This window comes from Symphalangus syndactylus, chromosome 16 (assembly GCF_028878055.3).
Source record: "Symphalangus syndactylus isolate Jambi chromosome 16, NHGRI_mSymSyn1-v2.1_pri, whole genome shotgun sequence".
Classification (NCBI taxonomy): domain Eukaryota; kingdom Metazoa; phylum Chordata; class Mammalia; order Primates; family Hylobatidae; genus Symphalangus; species Symphalangus syndactylus.
The window spans coordinates 95,695,524-95,718,247 of NC_072438.2; the positions used below are offsets into that span (position 1 = coordinate 95,695,524).

The 22,724-nt window shown below is 41.3% G+C and overlaps 1 long non-coding RNA gene across 1 annotated transcript; it reads left to right on the plus strand.

Annotated features, from left to right (window-relative positions):
- Positions 1 to 92: 92 nt before the first annotated feature.
- On the plus strand, positions 93 to 21,645 carry LOC129465041 (uncharacterized). Its single transcript, XR_008651847.2, has 3 exons — positions 93 to 2,916; positions 5,397 to 5,548; positions 21,039 to 21,645. It is a non-coding gene; the product is annotated as an uncharacterized lncRNA (long non-coding RNA).
- Positions 21,646 to 22,724: the final 1,079 nt, after the last annotated feature.

Consider the following 22,724-nt stretch of genomic DNA (forward strand, 5'->3'; position numbering starts at 1 on the left):
GCCACCTGCAATCTCTTCTGAATTCAGTCCATATGAGTCTGTTTCTGAGAGCCTGCAAAGACCTTATTTCCAAATAAGGTCTTGTTCTGAGGTTCTGGGTGAACGTGAATTTTGGGAAGACACTTTTTGGCCTGCTACAGAGGCTTGAATAATCTGATGAAATCCGGTTTTCGACCTTGAATAGAGTAGCCCCACCAGGAGAATACAACCCACAAGAAATGCCTCTTCTTTCCAACCAGTCTAAAGCAGGATTGTCAACCAGAGCTGACTTTGTCTCCCAGGGGACATGTGGCCACGTCTGGAGACACTTTGGATTATCATGACTAGGGGTAGTTGCTGGGCCCCGGCGTCAAACACATACAGATGACAAATTCCGTCTCTGAGTGAGGGCCCAAAGAAGCTCTCAGCTCAACAAACAGAGATGTGTGTGATGTACACACATGTGCAGGGTACTAGTGGGAGACAGGGCAAGGGAACCCAGAGGTGTTGCCGAACTGATCCTAGAAGATGCAGAGTATTAGCCTAACAGAGGAAGGACATTCCAGGATGAGAAATGTCAGGAGACACAGCCCTGAGGACAGAAATTCCCCAGGGCTCTCAGTGGCCAGGAGCCAAGCACGGCAGCAGAAATCCAATGTGAGGCTGTTGGCCAAGGCCAGGCACAGGAAGGGTGTGCCACGGATAGCACTTTTGGGGGTACCATTAAAAGATGTACCCCGAAGAGGGGTATGGTCCAACATGCATTTTAAGAAAAGTTCACTTTGTCTTAACAGATGGAATTATGAGAGGCCAAGATTGAAGATGGAGGTAAAGGTTGGGGGTATGGCCTGTTGAGGGAAATAGAAAATCAGTAATGGGCACAGTATTAGGTATGGAAAGGATTATTTAGGAGAAAATAAATTAGGGTCAGTCATTGTAGTTGCTATAAGAAACGATCTCAAATCAGAGTGGCATGACATGTTAAGAGTTTATTTCTTATTCACTTCCCAGTCCACTGGGCCTGCATGGGGCCTGGGGTATGGGGAAGGAGAACTCTGCTCCACACAGTCATTCAGGAATCCTGGCTCTTTCATGCAGAAGTTCTGCCATTCCCTTGGGCCTTGGAGTTTTCAGCTAGTTCTCTGCAGAGGGCCAGCAAAGGGGTGAGGGGAAGAAATAGGATGGAACGTCCTGCAGGAGGTTTAGGGTCCAGGTCTGGGGGGTGGCCGGCACATCACTCACATGCATATTTTGGTGGCCAGAACTCAGACATGTGGCCCCATCCAACTTGAGGGAGGCTGGAATATATAGTCCAGCTGAGAGCCCAGAACAAAAAGGAACTGAGTCTGGCAAACACAGCACACTGACTTTGCCACAACATGTTTAGGAGGTAAAATCTTTGGGGCTCTGTAATTGATTCAACGTGGAAGAGGGAGAGAGGAAAGTTCAGAGAGCTTCCAGGTTTCCACCAAGGAGGTCGGAACAGGATGCCTTAGATCGTGAACATGGGAACACTGCCTGAGCAAGTAAGATGGTGCGTTCATTTTATAATCACTGTGTAGCTTCACATTCACTGCCTGTTTTAACATGTGTACTGCATTCCATTTATTGGAGAAATGTTTCTTTTTCTTTATTTTTTTAAATGAATATAATTTACAATGTAAAAGGTCAAATAAAATGAAAGTGAAACAGAAAAATCCTCACTTTTCAATATTCCTTTCTCATCTAATGAAGACCCCTACCCTTCTCTATTTCTCCTGGCTCCCTGCCTTGGGCCTAAAGCAACAACCAGAAGCCTTCCTGGGTGTTTACATTACAGCACACCAGACTGCAGGCACCACTTCCCCAGACACTGCCTGCAGCTGAAGTCACCAAGTTTGCCATGCCCCGTAACTGAGGTCATTGGCAGCCCAGCACCAAGCCTCACCGGCATCAAGGGCAACGGGTTAGTAAGCATGGCTCCGCGCAGATAAGCAGTTCTAGGAAATGGGAAGGAACCCAGACATCCATCTCAGGGTAGGTTTGCTGGATTTTCTCTCTGTTTTAAGAGTCTTTCAACAGGGCATACAGCCCATTCTCAAATTTAGATTTCTGTTTTTGTTAAGAACAGGGGCTGTGGAACGAATTTGCCTGACTTTGCCGTCATTCTGCCATTTCCTAGCTGTGTGGCCTCAGGCAAACTGATTAAACTTACTGGCGGCCTCAGAATGGGGGAAATTGTTGTAACTCATGCTTGGGAGTACGTGAAGATGAAAAGCAGGCATGTCCATGAAGTGCTTCCAAGAGGGAGCAGCGCGGCGTACCTATTCTGTGTGTGCTACCCGTCCACTGTTTCTTTTCCGTGATTCTTAAAGAAGCTGGAGTTTTCTTTCAGTCTTCTGCTTCTCCTGTTGCTTCCTCTAACTGAAGGAAGAATCAGTCCACGGCTTCTGCTCCATGCTTTCTGCTCTTGGTTTGGGCTCTAACATCCCCACTAATGGAAGAGAATGGCTCTCCTGCTCCCAGCTCTAATGAACTAATTAATTTTTCTCTGATCATTCTCTATTCCCTGCCAAACCCTCTGAGTGTCTGTTTTGTTCTGTTGTTCAAGCCCGGACTTTCAGGGTAGGCCGGGGGCATTGCTAGTCCCCATAAGTGCTAATCCAGGCACTTGAGTCATTATCTTCTATACATCACACTTAACAACCAGAGGGAAGTGCAGCCTCATGGGCCTCGGAAAGGAAACCACCCACAGACTTGTGCGCCTTCATCGCAGGCCAGGCTTTCCTTCCCCCGTGGTAAGAAGGTGAAGACTTGGAGATTTGTGAGTCAGGCGATCAAGGTCAAATTGACATACTCTAGAAGATTACATGCCGTGTGCAACAGTACTGGGCAGGGGACCCACTGGGACAGGGGCTCAGTTAGGAGGCTATGGCAGTCCGGCAGGAGATTCTGGAGGTGGGGGTTGAATGGGGAGCAGCGTGGATTTGGATGCAGCATGGATTTTGAAGTAGAGCCAGCCATAGGGACTGAACGGGGAGGGAGGCAAAGAGTGAACAAAGCATCCGTTCAGGTTGGTGGCCTCAGCCATGGATGAAAGTCTTATTTACTGAGGTGGGGGGCACCGGGTGGAGCAGGAAGCATCCCTCTTTAGGAAACGCTAGGTTGGAGATGTCCTTCCTACATCCCTAGGAGACAGTTGGGTACAGAGGCTTGCATTTAGAAGAGAAGCCAGTCTGGAAAGGACCATCAGGGAGCAAGCCCTGCCTGGCTGGCATGTAGCAGAGCTGCATGGGGTGAGCTCACCCGGGCGGGGACGGGTGTGGAAAGTGCAGAGAAGCAGGGTAAGAGCAGCTTGAGGGTGTGTGGGGAGGTGGATGGAGACGTGGCTTTGTCATTTGTCTTTGAGAATTCGCTGCATGGCATTTTAAACCTGTTTAAATTTCTGAGTAGGTTTGAGGTGTGTGTTTTAAGTTTTCAAGGCCCTATTCAATAAAATATCTGGGTAATTACTACACTCAGGAAACTGGCGCAAGTCCACTGAGGCCTAAAAATAGCAAGTTTACAGACCTGTGGATTCTTTTCTCATGACAGTGAGGCCTCACAGGCCCTGCCAGGCAGCCCGGGAGGTGCAGGCCCCCCCTTAGAGACACAGACAGAGGCTGGACACAGAGCCTGGCTGGCCGAGACCTTTCCGGTGAATTCTGTGCCACCAGAAGGACAGGCGCAGGCGATGGCTGGTGCCCTCACTAGGTCACCAGTGGGCTGTTTGTTGAGAAAAATACTGCTTGTAATTTTACTTTCCTTCTGAATTTTAGCCATTACACAGATAATGGCTAAAATCACAACGGGCACAGAAGCACAAAGGCCAGGGGCAAGGGTGGGGAGAAGCATGGGACAGCCACATTCTAAACATGGTGGTGGCATCCTTGAAAATGAGTGAGTGACCGAGGCAATCCATTTCCAAGGTTTTAGTCACATACATAATCATTGGTTGTGAAAAAGTGTTTCAGCACCGGCAAAGACATGACCACAAAACCAGTGTTTAGGGAAAAACACAGAAGACATTATTCACAGCTGTTGTCCATTCATTTACTTCCTTGAATTGGAAGAGTGGTTTTAGCTGTGAAATGCCTCCATGCAGCTGGGAGGACGTGGTCTCTTCCATGGGAGTATTTGAGGACCTTGACCCTAGGTCTGGACTCTGCTTTACAACTGTAGTCCAAGATGTTGGTATTGGAAGGAGGGGCCAGGAGAACAAATCCTCCTACACAAAGAGGATTGCAGGAGGTGTGTTACTGCCAGGGGGCTGTCCATGGTGTACTTCTCCTTGAAGACACCTTGAGAAAGGACAGCACATACTGGTAGTGATCTTGGCAACCTGTCTTAGGCCAGGCACAGAGGCTGAGATGGAGGGTCACTTTTTTCTTTTCTTTTTTGAGACAGAGTCACACTCTGTCACCCAGGCTGGAGTGCAGTGGCACAATCTCGGCTCACTGCAACCCCCACCTCCTGGGTTCAAGTGATTCTCCTGCCTCAGCCTCCTGAGTAGCTGGGATTACAGGTGCATACCATCACTCCTGACTAATTTTTTTGTATTTTTAGTAGAGACGGGGTTTCACCATGCTGGCCAGGCTTGTCTCAAACTCCTGACCTCAGGTGATCTGCCCACCTCGGCCTCTCAAAGTGCTGGGATTACAGGCGTGAGCCACTGCGCCTGGCCTCTTTTTTCTGTTTCTTTTCTTTTCTTTTTTTTTTTTTTTTTTTTATAGAGACAGGATCTTCCTATGTTTCCCAGGGGTTGGAGACCAGCCTGGACAACATAGGAAGACCCTGTCTCTATTAAAAAAAGAAAAAAAAATTAGGTGTGGTGGTGCATGCCTATGATCCTAGGCTCAGGAGGCTGCAGTGGGAGAATCATTTGGGCCCAGGAGGTCAAGGCTGCAGTGAGTTATGATGGTGCCACTGCACTCCAGCCTGTGCAACAGAGTAAGGGCCCTGTCTGGAAAAAGAGAGGGGAGGGGGAAGGGGAGGGGGAGGGGGAGGGGAGGGGGAGGGGGAGGGGAGGGGAGGGGAGGGGGAGGGGAGGGGGAGGGGGAGGGGAGGGGGAGGGGGAGGGGGAAGGGGGAAGGGGAGGGGGAGGGAGAAGGGGGAAGGGGAGGGGGAGGGGGAAGGGGAGGGGAGGGGGAGGGGAGGGGGAGGGGAAGGGGAGAGGGAGGGAGGAGGAGGGGAAGGAAAGGAAAGGAAAAAGGAAAGGAAAGGGGCAGCCTGCCTAGCACTGTGGAAGATCCCATGCACCTCTCTGGAAGGTGGGAAGTAGTCATGATGTGTCAAAGAGCATGGTGGCCCAGGGTGTGCTTTGTTTGGCCCACTCTATGTTTTTTAATGTTTAAATGTTAATCTCTTTATTAGTTAGCTCTTGCTCATTTATGCTGCAGTAACAGACATCCCCAGGACCTCAGTGGCTCATAGGAACGACATGGCACACATTGGTGGTGGCTCTCCTCCCAGGCACTACCCCTCATCTCGTCTTCCGTGTTTGGGCACCCAGGCTGGAGTAGCAACCCATCTCAGTCAATGGCAAAGGAAGGTGAGACATGGCAAAACTACACATTTGCCCTCAAGATTCTGCTGGATATAGCAATGTCATGCCAAATTCCATACCATTGGCCAACACAATGTCAGGGAGCCCTGCAAGCCACGTGGTGAGGGTGGGATGTGTGAGCTCCTGACTAAGAGGACAGATAGAACACTTGAGAATAAATGGGAGGCTCTATTTTTCTTCTTTTTTTGACATCTTGATGCAGCAGGAATGGGAGGTTCTAATACCATCTCACTCATCCTTTAGACCAAAGACGCGTCTCCCATGCACCACGCCCCGTGCCTCTCTCTCACCATGGCCCAGTCCACGCGTGGAGGTCCCTGTTGGTGCTTAGGTTCGCAGCCCCTACACTAATAAATGGAGTGCTGTTTACCACCTCAGTCTGGCTAGCTTTAAACACAGCCACTAATAAGGTGATTGCTTTTTATCATAAGAATGCTTAAAGGGCATTGGATATTCTGACTTCAAGTTGTCCAGAAACAAGAAGAAAAAAAATTTCAACACTGTCAAAAATTCTGCCCTGTCTTTGTGGCCAGCTCCCTCTTGGTTCTTAAACGCACATCTCCTTGTGCATTTAATATTCAGTTATTCAATGACTCTACTAGCTGTGGTTCTTCCCATGTGGTGGGTGCAGGGTGCATGGCCAGCAATGGATGGCAGGAATCCAGCCCCGTGGCGCTTCCCATCACGGGCTCAGAATCAGGACTGACGGTCAGACTCCCTCACGGCCCCAGCGTTATTCCTGTACCTGAGAGCAGGCATAAAGCAAGGTTTTCAGGGCAGGTGTTCAATATTCTGTGTAAAAAAACATCAGTGTTACTGACAGAGTGAGCAGCGGGTAGAACGTGAGTCACCTCGGAGGGATGCTAGCTTTGTAGAACACAGCCAATTGTTCTGTAATAAAAGAGTTTCTAGAGACTGGAAACAGCGGAAAAGATTCACCATTGACACAAATTGTCATGTGCATTGCACAGTTTCTCATTCAGGGGCATTTTCCACAACCTCTACCTTACCGTCAGTGGTCCAGCCCCTGCCTGGACACCTCCATTGGGTCCATTTGTCACGATTCCACTCTCTCCTCCTTCTCTAGGTTCTTGTGTTCTCACTACCTTGCTGGCACTCTTACCCCAGCCACCCCGAACCCCTTCAGACCCTCGGCTGCAACCTGCTTCCACGCTGCAGAGCCTGAGCACTGCCCTCTCTGTCTGGGAAAGCTGTCCGTGAGCCGCTCAAGCTCCCCCCCAACTTTCTGTCACCCCAGGAATCTGGCTCAGCTGTCCTCGGGGAGGCCCTCTCTTGTGTCTCTAGTCCTTTGACACATGGTCAGTTCATTGCAGGTTTACTCACTTATGTCCCTGCATTAGCTGCCTGTACCTGGGGACAGCGATGATGCCAACTCTGTCCACTCGTATGGAAAAACTCAGCAAAGGGCCTGGCAGACAGCTGTGTCCAATGCATAGTTGTTGACTGAATAAAAACAAAGCCACTGAGCCTCCCTAATCCTAGACCTTCATCTCCAGACCAGCCTGATTTTTAGCCACTCACCCACTTGCTGAAGCCTGGAACCTACTAGAGCTGGTTTGCCCATAGCACCTGCGCAAGCCTCGGGCTGCCTTGTCTCTGACCTGTGCCTCAGGGTGCAGTGTATCCTGGACACTCCCCTAACGTCACCTTTGCCTCTCCCAGCGCAGTGCCAGCCTTCCAGACCCAGGTCCAACCAAAACCTCTGTAAAGCTTTCCTGGCCGCATCAACCTTAAAGTAATGAAATTAGGAGAGAGAAATTTGTAACAATTGTGAAAATTACGGTGGTGATTGTGAAAATGAATAATAGGGCTTTTCTTATTGCCTTGAATTACGTTAGCTCTTCCACTTTTTAATTTTCACCCTTTTGCTCAGCATCCCCAGTGGACTATAGGCTTTGTCCCAGCAGGAGCCTTGCCCCCGGAATCTGAGCCCTTCACTGGACCCAGCTCCGTGGCCTGCAGGCAGGAAGCCCTCAGTGAACACACGCTGGCGTGGTGTAAATTCACCCCGCTGCCTCTCCACTCCTTTGTGCTTCCCAGGAGCGGCAATGCAACAGGGATTGCAGCAGGCATCCCCAGCTTCACAGGGCAGAAACTCTCCACAAAAGTCTCAAACTAAACTGAGAGAGACATTATTCACTTCCGAGTGCTCCAAACAGCAAAAGAGTGAGGCTGAGGACAAGAAAAGTATTGAGGACTGTAAATATTTAAGGAGTAACTGAGTCAACGCCAAAGATGCTGAGCTCTGAGCCAGACCACATTCAAGAAGACATCAGCGTAGAGCACAAAAGACTTAGGTTTTCACATTTGCTTGAAAATGTAAGCAGCTACTAAGTAAAAATTAAAAGATTGGCTAGGTGTGGTGGCTCATTCCAGCACTTTCAGAGGCCAAAGTGGGAGGATCACTTGAGGCCAGGAAGTTGAGACAGCCTGGGCAATATAGCAAAACCCTGTCTCTACAAAACATTTTTAAAAATTAGCCGGGCATGGTAGTGTGCACCTGTAATTCCAGCTACTGGGGAGGGTTGCCTGAGCCCGGGAGGTGAAGGTTGCAGTGAGCTGCGTTTACACCACTGCACTCCAGCCCGGGTGACAGAGCAAGACCTTATCTCAAAAGGAAAAAAAGCTGAAATGGGTTGCTTAATTAGGAAAGTCATATTCGTGGCCCTAAAACTTTCAAAGAAACTGTCACATATGGTACAAGAAGATATATTCAATTTGCTTTGTCTGCCTCTTCAGGTCAATGACATAATCTTTGTAAAATTCACTTCCATTTCTTTTGAATGGGACTTGTGCTTCTCAACTGGAATGATACTTCTCATCATAAAGTTAGAGAGGGATCTTGGCTAACTTTTTTTCCAGAGAAGCTGACTCTTTTCAGGACAAAGCACTCAGCATATTTTAGAGACACAGATCATAGCACATGTTTTCCAGAAGGCACACAGCTATTGGAGGGAGATGGGAGAAATTTCACCTCTTTCTTTTACACTAATTCCTAAGGAGGAGTTTGTGAAGTTTGGAGTGTCATAAGAAATACATGCATAAATGCTGTAATTATATTATTAGTTAAAGGCTTGACTAGTAAGACAGATGAATCAATTTCAAGGCTAAACAATCAAATGACAAATCATAAAGGTGGTTCTCAAATTATTTCATGGGGGTGATAGAAAGCTGTGTTCTAAAAGTATTGTATTTGCAAAATGCCTGAAGCAAACAAAACATGCTGCCGAGGGAATTCATTTCCAGAATTCAAATTTTTGAAACACCTATGAACAGTTATTGCCAACACTAGCACATTATTTATATCCTGCTAGATTAGAAGTTTTTAAAAACTAGATAAGTTTAATTTCAAATTGTAACTTCTTAGGACTGAAACTCTCTTGATGTCTAAAATGTGACCTATAATTTCATGGGAGAAAAAAATGATATTTATGGTAAATGTAAGCCCGTTATTGGATAAATCTTCTAAATATGTAAGTTTTTTATGAGAGAAAGATTTGAAGACAAAAAAAGTTTCCAACTAGTGGATCATGAAACATAAAGCAGTGGTTCAGTGGGTTAGTATAATATTTTGAGAATAATGACCAACCACTGTGAAGGGGAAAAATATTCATAGAGTACTTTTTCTGACCATGAGTCATGCTTAGAATTTCCTCACCCAATCAAATACATATATTCACCATCTGCCTTTACACTTCACATTTAAAACGTTAATGCAGGCTAGGTGCAGTGGCTCATGCCTATAATATCAGCACTTTGGGAGGCTGTGGCAGGAGGATCACTTGAGTCCAGGAGTTCAAGACCAGCCTGGGCAACATAACGAGACTGCGTCTTTACAAAATAAAAATTTAAAAATTAGCCAGATGTGGTGGCATGCGCTTGTAGTTACAGCTGTTCCAGAGGCTGAGGTGGGAGATTGCTTGAGGAGTTCGAGACTGCAGTGAACTATAATCACACTGCTGTACTCCAGCCTGGGCAATAGAGCGAGACCTTGTCTCCAGAGGAAAAAAAAGCAAAACAAAACTTTAGTGCATTTTGAATTTATTTTGTGTAAGACATGAGATGGGAAATTTGTTTTTTTCTAAATGATAATTCATTCCAATATGCTATTTCTCCAGTTATTGAGATTATGATATCATAAATTCTTACAGAAGCTTGAGTACGTTTCTGAAGTTTCTATTGAGTTCCAGTGATTGGTCTATTTATTTTTGACCAAAATAATACTGTTTTGATTATTAGACTGTAAATTGATGTTTACTATCTAGTAAGAGGATACCTCTCCTCCAAAATTAAATGTTATTTTACCAAAAAAGTCTTGTATATTCAAGGAAATGTATTGTTCTAGATAAATCAGGACAATTTCGGTAAGTTCAAGAACAAAACCCCAATGGAGTTCTATAAATTTAAATGTATTATATTACATTTTTAGATTCTATAAATGGATTTTATGAACTTGTGCTAAATACATATAATAATTAATACAAGAAGTCCTAGCCAGAGCAATCAGGCAAAAGAAAGAAACAAAAAGACATTCAAATTGGAAAAGAGGAAGTCAAAACTATCTGTTTGTTGATGATATAATTATATACCTAGAAAACCCTAAAGACTCCTAGATCTCATAAATAAACTCAATAAACTCTCAGGTTATAAAATCAGTGTAGGGAAATCCATAGCAATGCTATACAACAACAATGACCAAGCTGAGAATGAAATCAAGAACTCAATTCCTTTTATAATAACCACAAAAAAGCTAGGAATATACTTAACCACAAAGGTGAAATATGTCTACAAGGAGAACTACAAAATACTGCTAAAAGAAATAATAGATGATACAAATAAATAGAAGTACATCGCATGCTTATAGATTAGAAAAATCAATATTGTGAAAATGGCCATACTGCCCAAAGCAATCTACAGATTCAATGCAATTCCTATTAATATACCAACATCATTTTTCATAGAATTAAAAAAAAAATCCTAAAATTCACATGAAACTAAAAAGGAGCCTGAATCTCCAAAACAATGCTAAATGAAAAGAACAAATTTGGAGGCATCGTATTACCTGACTTCAAATTATACGACAAGGGTTATAGTAACCAAAACAGCATGTTATTGGTATAAAAGTAGATACATAGACCCATGGAACAGAATAAAGAACCATAAATAAAGCCAGATACTTACAATCAATTGATCTTTGACAAAGCACACAAAAACATAAACCGGTGAAAGACACCCTATTCAATAAATGATGCTGGGAAAATCGGATAGCCACATGTAGAAGAATGAAGCTGGGTCTCTGTCTCTCACCATATACAAAAATTAACTCTAAATGGATTGAAGACTTAAATCTAAGACCTGAAACCATAAAAAAATTCTAGAAGAAAACCTAGAAAAAAGCTCTTCTGGACATTGGCCTAGGCAAAGAATTTGAGACTAAGAAACAACAAAAACAAAAATAAATAAATGGGATGTAATTAAACTAAATAGCTTCTCCACAAGAAAAGAAAAAATCAACAAAGTAAACAGACAACCTACACAATGGGAGAAAATATTTGCAAAGTATGGCTCGGACAAAGAACTAATATCCAGAATCTACAAGAACTCAAACAAATCAGCAAGAAAAAATATAATCTTATTAAGAAGTGAACAAGTTCCATGAGTAGACAATTCTCAAAAGAAGACATAAATGCAGCCAACAAATGTTTGAAAAAATGCTCAACATCACTAATAGTCAGGGAAATACAAATTACAGTGAGATACCACCTTACCCCAACCAGAATGGCCATTATTAAAAAGTCAAAAAACAATAGATGTTGGCATGGATGTGATGAAAAGTGAACATTCATACATTGCTAGTGGGGATGTAAATTAATACATTCTCTATGGAAAACAGTTTGGAGATTTCTCAAAGAACTAAAAGTAAATCTACCATTCAACCCAGCAATCCCTCTATTGTGTATCTACCCAAAGGAAAAGAAGTCATTAAATCAAAAAGACAACTGGACATGTATGTTTATCGAAGCACAATTCATAATTGCAAAGATATGGAATCAACCTAAGTGCCCGTCAAACAGTGAGTAGATACAGAAAATATATATATGAAATACTACTCAGCCATAAAAAAATGAAATAATGTCTTTTTCAACAACTTGGATTGAACTACAGGCCATTATCCAGTGTGAAGTAACTCAGGAATGGAATGGAAAACCAAATATTGCATGTTCTCACTTATGGTGGAAGCTGAGCTATGGGTATGCAAAGGCATACAGAGTGGTATAGTGGACGTTGAAGACTCAGAATGGGGGAGGGTGGGTGAGCGTGAGGGATAGAAAACTACCTATAACTACAAAGTGCGCTACTTGGGTGATGGGTACAATAAAATCTTGGACTTCGCCACTATGCAATTCATCCATGTAACCCCAAACCACTTGGACTCTTAAAGCTATTGAAATTAAAAATTTTAAGTTAAAATTAAAACATAAAATAAAATTCAAAAAATAAATAGACATAGGTTTGATATCTATAATATGTAAATAGCTTTAATAAATTAAAAGATTATAAACAATCCATTAGAAAGGAAATATGTAAATAAATCATGCATATCCATACTATGAAATCCTATGTAGGAGTTAAAAATGAGATATAACTATACAACCATAAAAAGAACTCCTAAATGTGTTCTTGAATGGAAAGCAACCTGGGGAATAGCATATTCAGTATGATTCTATTTTTATGAAAGCTATATGTTTGTGTTTAGATGTAAATGTACAACTAAAAGTATGTGAAGTTGCCGATGAGCATGAGCATGAGAGAGGCTTAAAATCATATTTTATTGTGTAAATTTGTGGTTCTATAATTCAAAAAAAGGCATACAAGTCTCCAATCCAGAAGAATGCTGTCTTATTCAAAAATTGTATGTCTTGAAGTAAAGTGTTAATTACTTTGCAGTGACTCTGCACATTTTTTAAGTTTATTGCTAGTATTTACATATTTCTAAATGAAAATATGTAGTTTTTTTAGCTTTTCAAGTTATTGCTGCTATGTTGGAAAAATATTGATTTCTGTGTCTTGGATTGCTAACCAACCATCCAATTAGAGTTTGTTATCAATTAAAGTAGTGTTAATCAATTGATTTCCTTGGATTTTTCAGATAGACAATCAAATCATCTGTAAAGACAGATAATATCATTTCCTACTTCGCAGTATGCAGCTTCATATTTTTCTTATCTTATTGCATTGTCTGAAGTCATTAGACAATGCAAATGCAAATCAATGATGAACCATATGAGTAATAGTAGGCATTTTCTCTTGTTCTTGATTTTAATGAAAATAATTATATTCTTTAATTGTTAAATATTCTTTAGTTGCTGGTTCCACTGGGTTATTACATTATTAAGAAAATGATATTCTATCCCTAGTTCTAGAAGCTTTTTAAAATTTAGAAAGAAATACTCTCAAGTACCGTTTTTATATTTATCAAAATATCCTATAGTCTTTCTCTCCTGACCTTTTTATTCATTCAAGAATTATAGAGAGGCTTCATTCATGTTAAATCACATTCACATTCAAGCAATAAAATCTGTTTAGGCATGCTATATTATTACTAGACTATACTGCTAGACAATATACAGTAATGTTTTATTAAAAGTTTCACTTCTGTAATACTCCTGTAGTTTAAATCATGGCATTTGTTTCTTAAAGATATCATCACGATTATTTGTAAGAATTATCTGGCCATCCCAACATTGAAGACAGATTTTTGATAAATTTTTAAGTTTCAAGAGCCCTTTCTGGTGTTCTATTTCTTAAAAAACCCATTTGAAAAAAAAATCCATTTGAATTATTTGCACCTTTATAACAAAATGTCTATTTCATGACAGATTTCAAGTTTATATAGCAGCTGGCATGTTACCTTAGGGAAAATAAAATGATACAAATATTTGATTAATGTAAAAGAAGTCATGAAAGGAGGAAAAAGGAACACAAAGCAGGTGAATCAAACAGAAAGAAAATAGTAACATGGTAGATATAAACATAACTATATCAGTAATTATGTTAAACATAAATGGTCTAAACGCTCAAAGAAAAAGATTTAAGATTGTCAGTTGAGGCTATTAAAACCAGCTATATGCTGCTTCCAAGAGATAATAATTTAAATATCAGACACAAAAAGATTGAATGTAAAATGATGAGAAAAGATATGCCAGGAAAACCAAACCAAAGCTAGTATAAATATACATATAAATATTCTTTTTTTTTTGAGACAAGTTCTCACTCTGTCATCCAGGCTGGAGTACAGTGGTGCAATCTCAGGTCACTGCAACCTCTGCCTCCCAGGCTCATGCAATCCTCCAACCTCAGCCTCTCAAGTAGCTGGGCCACAGGCATGCACCACCGTACTCTGCTAATTTTTTGTATTTTTGGTAGAAAAGGGGTTTCGCCATGTTGTCCATCCTGGTGTAGAACTCCTGGAATCAAGTGATCCACCCACCTTGGCCTCCCAAAGTGCTGGGATTATAGGCATAGAAAGCTAGTATATTTATACTAACATCAGACAGAGTTGACTTTAAGGCAAGGAAGTGTTACTAAAGATAAACATTTGAAAATGATGATGGGGTCAGTTCACTAAGAAGATATCATAAATTTTAATCTGCATCAATCTAATAACAGAACTTCAAAATATATGTAGAGAAAAACTAACAAAATATGAAGAACAAGTAAATACATTCACAACCATAATGGTAGATTTTAACACATTTATTTCAAAGCAGATAATTTGAATAACACAATTAGCAAGGTTGGCCTAATTATCATTTATAGAATACTGCACTCTAAATCCATAGTATATACATTCTTTTTAATTGCATGTGAAACATTTACCAGAATTGATTATAGCTGGTCAGTAAATCAAGCTCCCAAAATTTCAAAAAATTTAAATAATGAAGATAATTTTCTCAGAAAGTTAGCTTGGGAAAAAAAAAAAAACTGGAAAATCCCTACTTGTTTGAAAATTAAGCTATACAGTTCTAATAACCTATGGGCGAAAGAAGATATCAAAAAGAATATTAGAGAATATTTGGAACTGAGTGATAAAGACTATATGACATATGAAAACGTGGCAAAGATTTTAAGCCATTGATAAGGTTTGGTTGTGTCCCCACCCAAATCTCATCTTGAGTTGTAGTTCCCATAATCCTCGTGTGTTATGGGAGGCACCTAGTGGGAGGTAATTGAATCATGGGGGCAGTTTCCCCCATACTGTTCTCATGATAGTGAGGGAGTCTCATGAGATCTGATGGTTTTATAAGCTTCTGGCATTTCCCCTGCTGGCACTCATTTCTTTCTCCTGCTGCCCTATGAAGAGGTGCTTTCTGCCATGATTGTAAGTTTCCTGAGGCCTCCCCAGCCATGCAGAACTGTGAGTCAATTAAACTTCTTTTCTTTATAAATTACTCAGTCTCCAATATTTATTTATAGCAGTGTGAGAATGGACTAAAACAGCCATTAAAATAAAAATGCGCAACCTGAAATTCATATATTACAATGAAAAAAAAAAGACCAAAAGTCAATCTTAGTTTTTATCATAACCTCGAGAAACTGGAAAAAGAATAACAAATTTTTAAAAATAGAAGAGGCTGGGCTTGATGGCACACATGCCTGTAATCTCAGCACTTTGGGATTCCAAGGCGGGCGAATCACAAGGTTAGGAGTTTGAGACCAGCCTGGCCAACATGGTGAAACCCCGTCTCTACCCAAAATACAAAAAAAATTACCTGGACATTGTGGTGGGTGCCTGTAATCCCAGCTGCTCAGGAGGCTGAGGCACGAGAATCGCTTGAACCTGGGGGGGCAGAGATTGCAGTGAGCCGAGATCGAGCCACTGCACTCCAGCCCGGGCGACAGTGCAAGACTCTGTCTCAAAAAATATAAAATAAATAAATAAGTAAATAAAAATAGAAGAAAGAATGCAATAAAAAACAAGGGCAGAAATCAATGAAATAGAAGGCAAATATACAATACAGATAATCAACAAAGCAAAAAATGCTCATTCTTTGAAAATGAATACACACACACAATAAAATTGATCAAGAAAAAGAAAAAAGGAAAATATATGTAACCAACATCAGGAATAGAGAAAGGGAAATTACTATGCATCCTACAGCCACCAATCTTACACAAACTCTTTCAGAGAATGAATAAGAAGAGGCAGCTTCCAAGTCACTTTTGAAGCCAGTGTAACCTTGAACCAAAATCTGTCCAGTATGTTACAAGAAAGGAAAATTATGGGCCAATCTCTTTTAGGACTATTGATGCAAAAATCCTAAATAAAATATAAGCTAAATCTAGCGATATATAAAAATGATGCTACATCAGGTCTAATGTGAGTTTATGACAATATAAGATGGGTTTAATATCTGAAAGTCAATCTATGTAATTTCTACATTAACATAAAAAGGAGAAAAATATGTGATCATCTAGGTAGATACAGAAAAGTTTTTAAAATAAGATTTAACACCTATTTGTGATTAAAAAGAAAACACAAAAAACTAATGGAAATCAGAAATAGCATGGTACATCTGTAATTTAATTGAAAAATTTGCAAAAAAACTAAAGTAAACCTGTTAATGATAAAATATTAAAACTTTTTCTCATGAAATTAGAAATGAGACACAGATATCCATTATCACACTTCCATTCACCCTTATATTGGAGGTCCTATCCAGTGTGATAAGCACAAGAAAAATGAATAAAGGCAAAAGAATTATAAAGAAATAAACAAAACTCATTATTTGCTGATAACATAATTGTGTACATAGATAATCCAAAGAAATCTACACAGTATTCAGATCAATAAGCAAATTTAGCAAAGGTACAGAATACAAAGTCAGTACACAAAACAATCAATTGTATTTCTGCATACTAACAATAAATAAGTAGAACATGGATTTTAAAAAATATATTGTTTACAATATCATAAAAATAAAATACCTACAAATAGATAAATCAAAAGATGTATAGGACTTTTACACTGAAAACTGCAAAACTCTTTAGAGAAATTAAAGAATATTTATGTAAATGGAGGAATATGTCATCTCCATGGATTGGAAAAACCAATATTGCAATCTGTTGCCCAGGCTGGAGTTCAGTGACATGATCTCGGCTCACTGCAACCTCTGCCTCCTGAGTTCAGGTGATTCTCCTACCTCAGCCTCCTGAGTACCTGGGATTATAGGCGCCACAATTCCCTCAAATTGATCTACAGGTTAAATGCAGTCCTAAGTAAAATTCCCACATTATTATTGTGGAAATTAGCAAGCTGATTCTAAAATGTATATAGAAATGCAAAATGCTAAGATTAGCCAAGAGAATCTTGAATTAAAAGAACAAAATTATAGACCTCTGTTCCCAGTATCTTCCTTCAACTTCCAGCCTGTTAGTATCAGTTTTTTGTAGGCATGACTCATAAATGGCACTTGCCTGAGTGTGTGTGTGGTGTTTTTTTGTTTGTTTGGTTGGTTGGTTTTTGTACAGATGGGTCTTGCCATGTTATCCAGACCCGTCTCAAACTCCTGGACTCAAGCAATCCTCCTGCCTCAGCCTCCCAAAATGCTGGGATTACAGGCATGAGCCACTGCGCCCAGCCTTTGTTTTAAAGAACTTTCTGAAAGTTTTCTTTCTTACATGGATACTTGTACCATCTATTTTTTAAAAATCTTATTGATACATTTTTGCTTGCTTCTATTATCTTGTTCTTTGGATTTATCTTCCACTTCCTTATTGTCTCATCCTTTGTCTTTTAATTAATTAATTTTTTGCTGGGGTTGAGGAGGCATTTTATATTCTCTACTACCTTGAAGTTACATATCTTGGCTTTTAATTCTAGAAATGGTTATATTGGTGATTTTTAAATATAAGTGTCTTCCTTAAGTTTCAGAGTTAAAATTTAAATGCTTTTTAAAATTTACCACCTAGTGCCCCAGTCTACCCGATTGCCCGTTGTATACCTGCACACACACACACACACTCCACAATCATTGTAAGTGTCTTCTCCTTGCCACTTCTCCACACGTTTAACAGAATCTGGCATCTCATTGCAGTTATTTAACTGCACTGTTATTTTATTTTACATTCCAAATCTTCTCTTTTGAGAATAATTTTGTGCTTTGTATTCTAAGAGTCTTGTGCTCGCTCCCAGCCTTGTCTACAACTTTGTCTTTCTCAGTGCTGGCTTTTGCTGGCTTTTGCTTTGTCTCAGCCGGTAGTAACACATTTTCATGTAACTCATTCTGCTGAAAACTTGAGTATTCAGTACACATTGGCAGAGTCTGTTATGAGTTGTTTTGGCTACTTCCATTGACTAAAAATTAAAGTGAAATAAACTAAAAACATAAAATAATAGAATAAGTGTATTAAAACATTCAAAAAGTTTTAAAAATAAAAAATGAAAAGGAATTACGGAAGAGTTTACCTTCTAGAGATCCAAAAATACTGTAAGAATGTTGTATTCCCAGAGTCTTATATCTAGTAAATTATTATTATTATTATCATGATTATATTGAGATGGAGTTTTTCTCTTATCCCCCAGGCTGGAGTGCAATGGCACAATCTCAGCTCACTGCAACCTCCACCTCCCGGGTTCAAGCCATTCTCCACCCTAGCCTCCTGAGTAACTGGGATTAGAAGCACGTGCCACCATGCCCAGCTAATTTGTATTTTTAGTAGAGACGGAGTTTCACCATGTTGGACAGTCTGGCCTCGAACTCCTGACCTTAGGTGATCCACCCGCCTCAGCGGCTCACAAGTCGTGAGCCACCACACCTGGCTTCATATATAGTAAATTAATAAGCACACAGAGAACACTAAAACAGACCCAGATAGCTGTGGAACCTAGTAGATGAAAAGAGGTAGTATTTCAAATACCTGAAGAAAATACAAATAATTGGCTTTCCTTTAAGACAAAAAAAAAGTTGTATCTCTATTTCTCAATGCACGCACAAATTTCAGATGTATTAGAGATTAAGATATTTTAAAGTGAAACTACAAAGTTTAGATGTAATTATAGGAGGGTATGTATTAGACAATCTTTTTCCAATAGACTTTTGGGTTTAAAAAAGCCTTTCCTACTTCTAAGACATAAAAACTGAGCACATTTTCTTGCCGAAAGGAAAAAGTTAAAAGACAAACACAAAGAGGGAAAATATTTGCAACTTATCCAACATATAAGTAGTATATTTAATATATAAAGATCGATATCAAATCAAGAAAAAAATGAACATTTCCAGTAGAAAAAAGTGGGCAAAGGATGATGTTATCTATTGTTGCTAAGATGTGGGTAGCATCTTGTGTGTGAAGTGCATTCAACAGTGTCTATCAAACCTAGACATCCTTCTACCGCTCGGGGTCTATCCTACAGAAACATAGCCATATGTGGCCAAAGCGACATGGATATGAATATTCATCGATCATTTCTAAGAGTGGAAATGCAGAGATAATAAGTATGCATATGTTGATAATAGACTAAATACAATATGTTCACCCATACAAAGGATTACCATAAAACTTTTAAAAAAGATAATGTTATAGGAATTATTGATAGCAATCTTTTTTTTTTTTTTTTAGATGGAGTCTCGCTCTGTTGCCCAGGCTGGAGTGCAGTGGCACGATCTTTGCTCATTGCAAGCGCCGCCTCCTGGGTTACGCCATTCTCCTGCCTCAGCCTCCTGATCAAGTTTTTAAAAATACATACTTTATATAATTTCATTTGGCCAAAAAAGTGAAGTACACACACACACACACACTATAGAAAACATTTGGCATATTAATTTCCTATTGCTGCTGTAACAAATTACCACAAACTTAGTGACTTAAAACCACATAAACTTATTACGTTATAGTTCTGGAGGTCAGAAATCCAGAATGAGTTTCACTGGGCTAAAGTGAAGGTCTTGGTAGGGCTGCTTTCTTCTGAAGGTTCCAAGGAGAGGGTCCCTTTCCTTGTCTTTTTCAGCTTCCAGCATGGCCTGTATTCCTTGGCTTGTGGCCTGTTCCTCCCCCTTCACAGGGCATCACTTAGTCCTCTGCATCCAGCATCACGTGGCCTTCTCCTCTCCAACCTGCCTGCCTGCCTCTTAAAGGACCCTTGAGATGACGCTGGGTCCTCCTGGAAAATCCAAAGTAATCCCCAGTCTCGAGATCCTTAATTTAATCATAGCTGCAAAATTTCTTTTTGCCATGTAAGGTCACAATCACAGGTGCCAGAGATTAGGACAGTGACATATTTGGGGCTATTTTTCAGTTGACCACAGTTAGGAATAACTACATAAACAAACCAGCAGCTATCTCAGACGTGAGAGATTTGAAGTCAGGAGAAGTATTTAAATCTCTCTCTCTCTCTCTCTCTCTCTCTCACCCCCCTTCAGCTGCAATGAGCACACATCATTTTTCTAATAAAAAACATAAAACTCAAAAATATAGAAGAAATAGAAAATGAATAATATAATAATGTGTTCTAGAGGCAGAGGTCTCTCAAATTTTCCAAACGTCAGTGCCAGGAGCTCTGAGCATAATCCCTGAGATGTGGGAGAGCTGGAGGGACATCTCCTATTCATCTGAGCCTGCTGTGCATGTGTGAGGGTGCGGGAGTGAATGTGTGTGTGCATGTATGCATGAATATGTGCGTGGGGATTGTGAGTGTGCAGGTGACTGAGTGTGAGTGATATTGAGCATAGATATGAGTATGTGTGAATGCTTGTGAATGTGACTGAGTGCATGTGCGAATGTGTGCGGGTGGGTGTGTTTTTGTTTGTATTTTGGGTGTGGAGAGAAGGAGGAAATAGCTCCATTGAAGAAGCATCATATTTTTTAAAAAGCTTTAATGAAAGTGGTGAAGGGAAACCTGATTGCATATTTAAGTGGTCCTAAGACCAAGGGCAGCTTTCTGCTAAGGCCTTTACATGCCAAGCTTCCAATCTTCGGAAACTCCCGCTGGAGCATCCACGTTTCACAGGCAAGAGGAGCGAGGTTCAGGGGGTTAAATACCCGTCCCAGCGTTTCAGATACAGGCAGTGTGAGCCTAAAGCCTGGCCCTCACAGCTGTGCAGCGCTGGTTCCGTGCTGGCTCTGCCCCGGGCGCTGTCCTAAAGGTTAGCTGTTCCGCTGTGCTGAGCGTGCGGATGAATGCTATCAGTAGAAATGGGCATTTAAACGTTAACGGATGCACTTTCATCTTTTCTGTACATTTCAGTTGTTAGAGTGTGTGATCTGTTTTTAAATGTATTCACATATAATGGTTATTCTCTTGAATCTGGTGTTTCTGAGCCTGTTTTACCGAAATGCTTTCTAGAACCTGGAATGCCGTTTTATTAGGAAGCGCGTCCTGGTCAAAGAATCCGGGGCGCTGTCCATGGTGTTAAAACACCTCGTTCAAACCTCAGAAAGTTTTTCTGCTTTTCAGAGGGGCTGTGTGTGAGCAGCAGGGAACAATTTTCAGCTTATAATTCGGGACTTACAGGAAAGAAAAGAAAATATCCACTCTCCTAAGAGAAATCTGATCATCTGCCGGCATAAATGTTGGTTGACCTTGACTCTTCTCTTTGAATGCCCGAGAACCTGAACAAGGCAGTTGGGGCCAGGACAGCCCAGAAAGGCAGGTTTGAGTGGGGGCCCTGGCCTTTACAGAAACATTCTAGTGTCCGTGGTGATCCTACCGGAGAGCCAGTGTCAAGAACCTCTGAGCCCCAAGACCCAGGTTTCCTTCCTCTATCAAGATACAGGCCCCACTACAGTACTGCTGAGAGCAAGAAATAGAAGCACCTGCAAGACAGTGCAGCCCTCACAAGCTAGACATTTGATGCTATGGGAAAAGTTGCACCCACGCAGTTGGGTGCACTTGTTCAGCAGACCTGTTGGGGATAATGGGAAGAGGGAGCATATCTGGCTGACCTTGAGGACAGAAAGGAACTCTTGTCAAAATTACTCGACCAAGAGAACATTCCAGGTGCCCAACTCTGCCAAACATAATAGCAAATATCTACCAGGAAAGTAAGAAAAATTTGTGGGTTAAAACTGTACCGAGCCCTCCCTTCATTTCCATCAAGCTTGACCCAGAGGCCTTACAGTGGTCCCGCTGATCTGGCGTGGCTGCCTCTCCAACCCTCCACTTTGGAGCACTGTCAATGCCTCCAGAAGGTCAGGCTCCTCCTGACTGGAGCACTGGGCGATTATTTCCTGTCTGGAAGCCCTGGACGGATTGGCTCCTTCCCACCTTTCTCACCTGTGCTGCCTCACCTTTGCTATGATGTCACCTTCTTGGAGAGGCCTTCTTTGGCCCCCCTGTCCCTCCCAGCACTGTGCCCCATGAGGTTCACACGTGCATGAATTGGATTCTAACCGCACATTTGTTTTCGTGGGTACTGGCTCATTGGCTTTCTCATCTAGGCGTTGCCCATCAATGGGGCTTCCACTGCCTAGCCAGCAAGTGGTTCCATAAATAACTGTAGTGTGGTGGTGAGGCAGTTGATTTCCTTCAGATATAAGGGCTCAGACAGTAAATGTACACTCAAAAATACTCCTGTTGGGTTAGTCAGTTTTCTGGTTCCTGAACACATCTTGGTTGATTTTTCAAAGGCACGCATGGCAGCCATCTGACCTGCTTCACACTTGCGATGGGAATTTCATCCCTTTTGGAAATGGGAAATGCCATTGTTACTTGTTTGAGTTTTAGTGACTTTCCCCTAACATGCTCAACTTTAAGCTGCTTTATCACACTACATATTAAATGTGTTTGTTTTGGAGAGGTTTTTGTGGTACACCAGGAGATAATTTCTGATGACCCTGTCAGAAACACAAGAATGGGGAGAAGGTGAGCAGCCAGGGTTAGAAATTCATATTTTTATAATCTATGCTATAGAAAAAGTCTTCAGGATCAGTACTCGTCTTTCCTGAGACTACTTGCAACAGTTCAAAACTATCACAAATAGCCTTAAGACATGTGTGGTTTGATCTTTATTTATGGAGTTGTTGAAGGATTCTCAAAATTGCCCAAGGGTTGCCTCCTCCCAGAAGCCTTCCCTGACTTTCCTGAAGTGTGGGAAGTTCGTTCCTTCCTCCCCGAAAGCCAACCTCAGAGCTGCCAATGCCC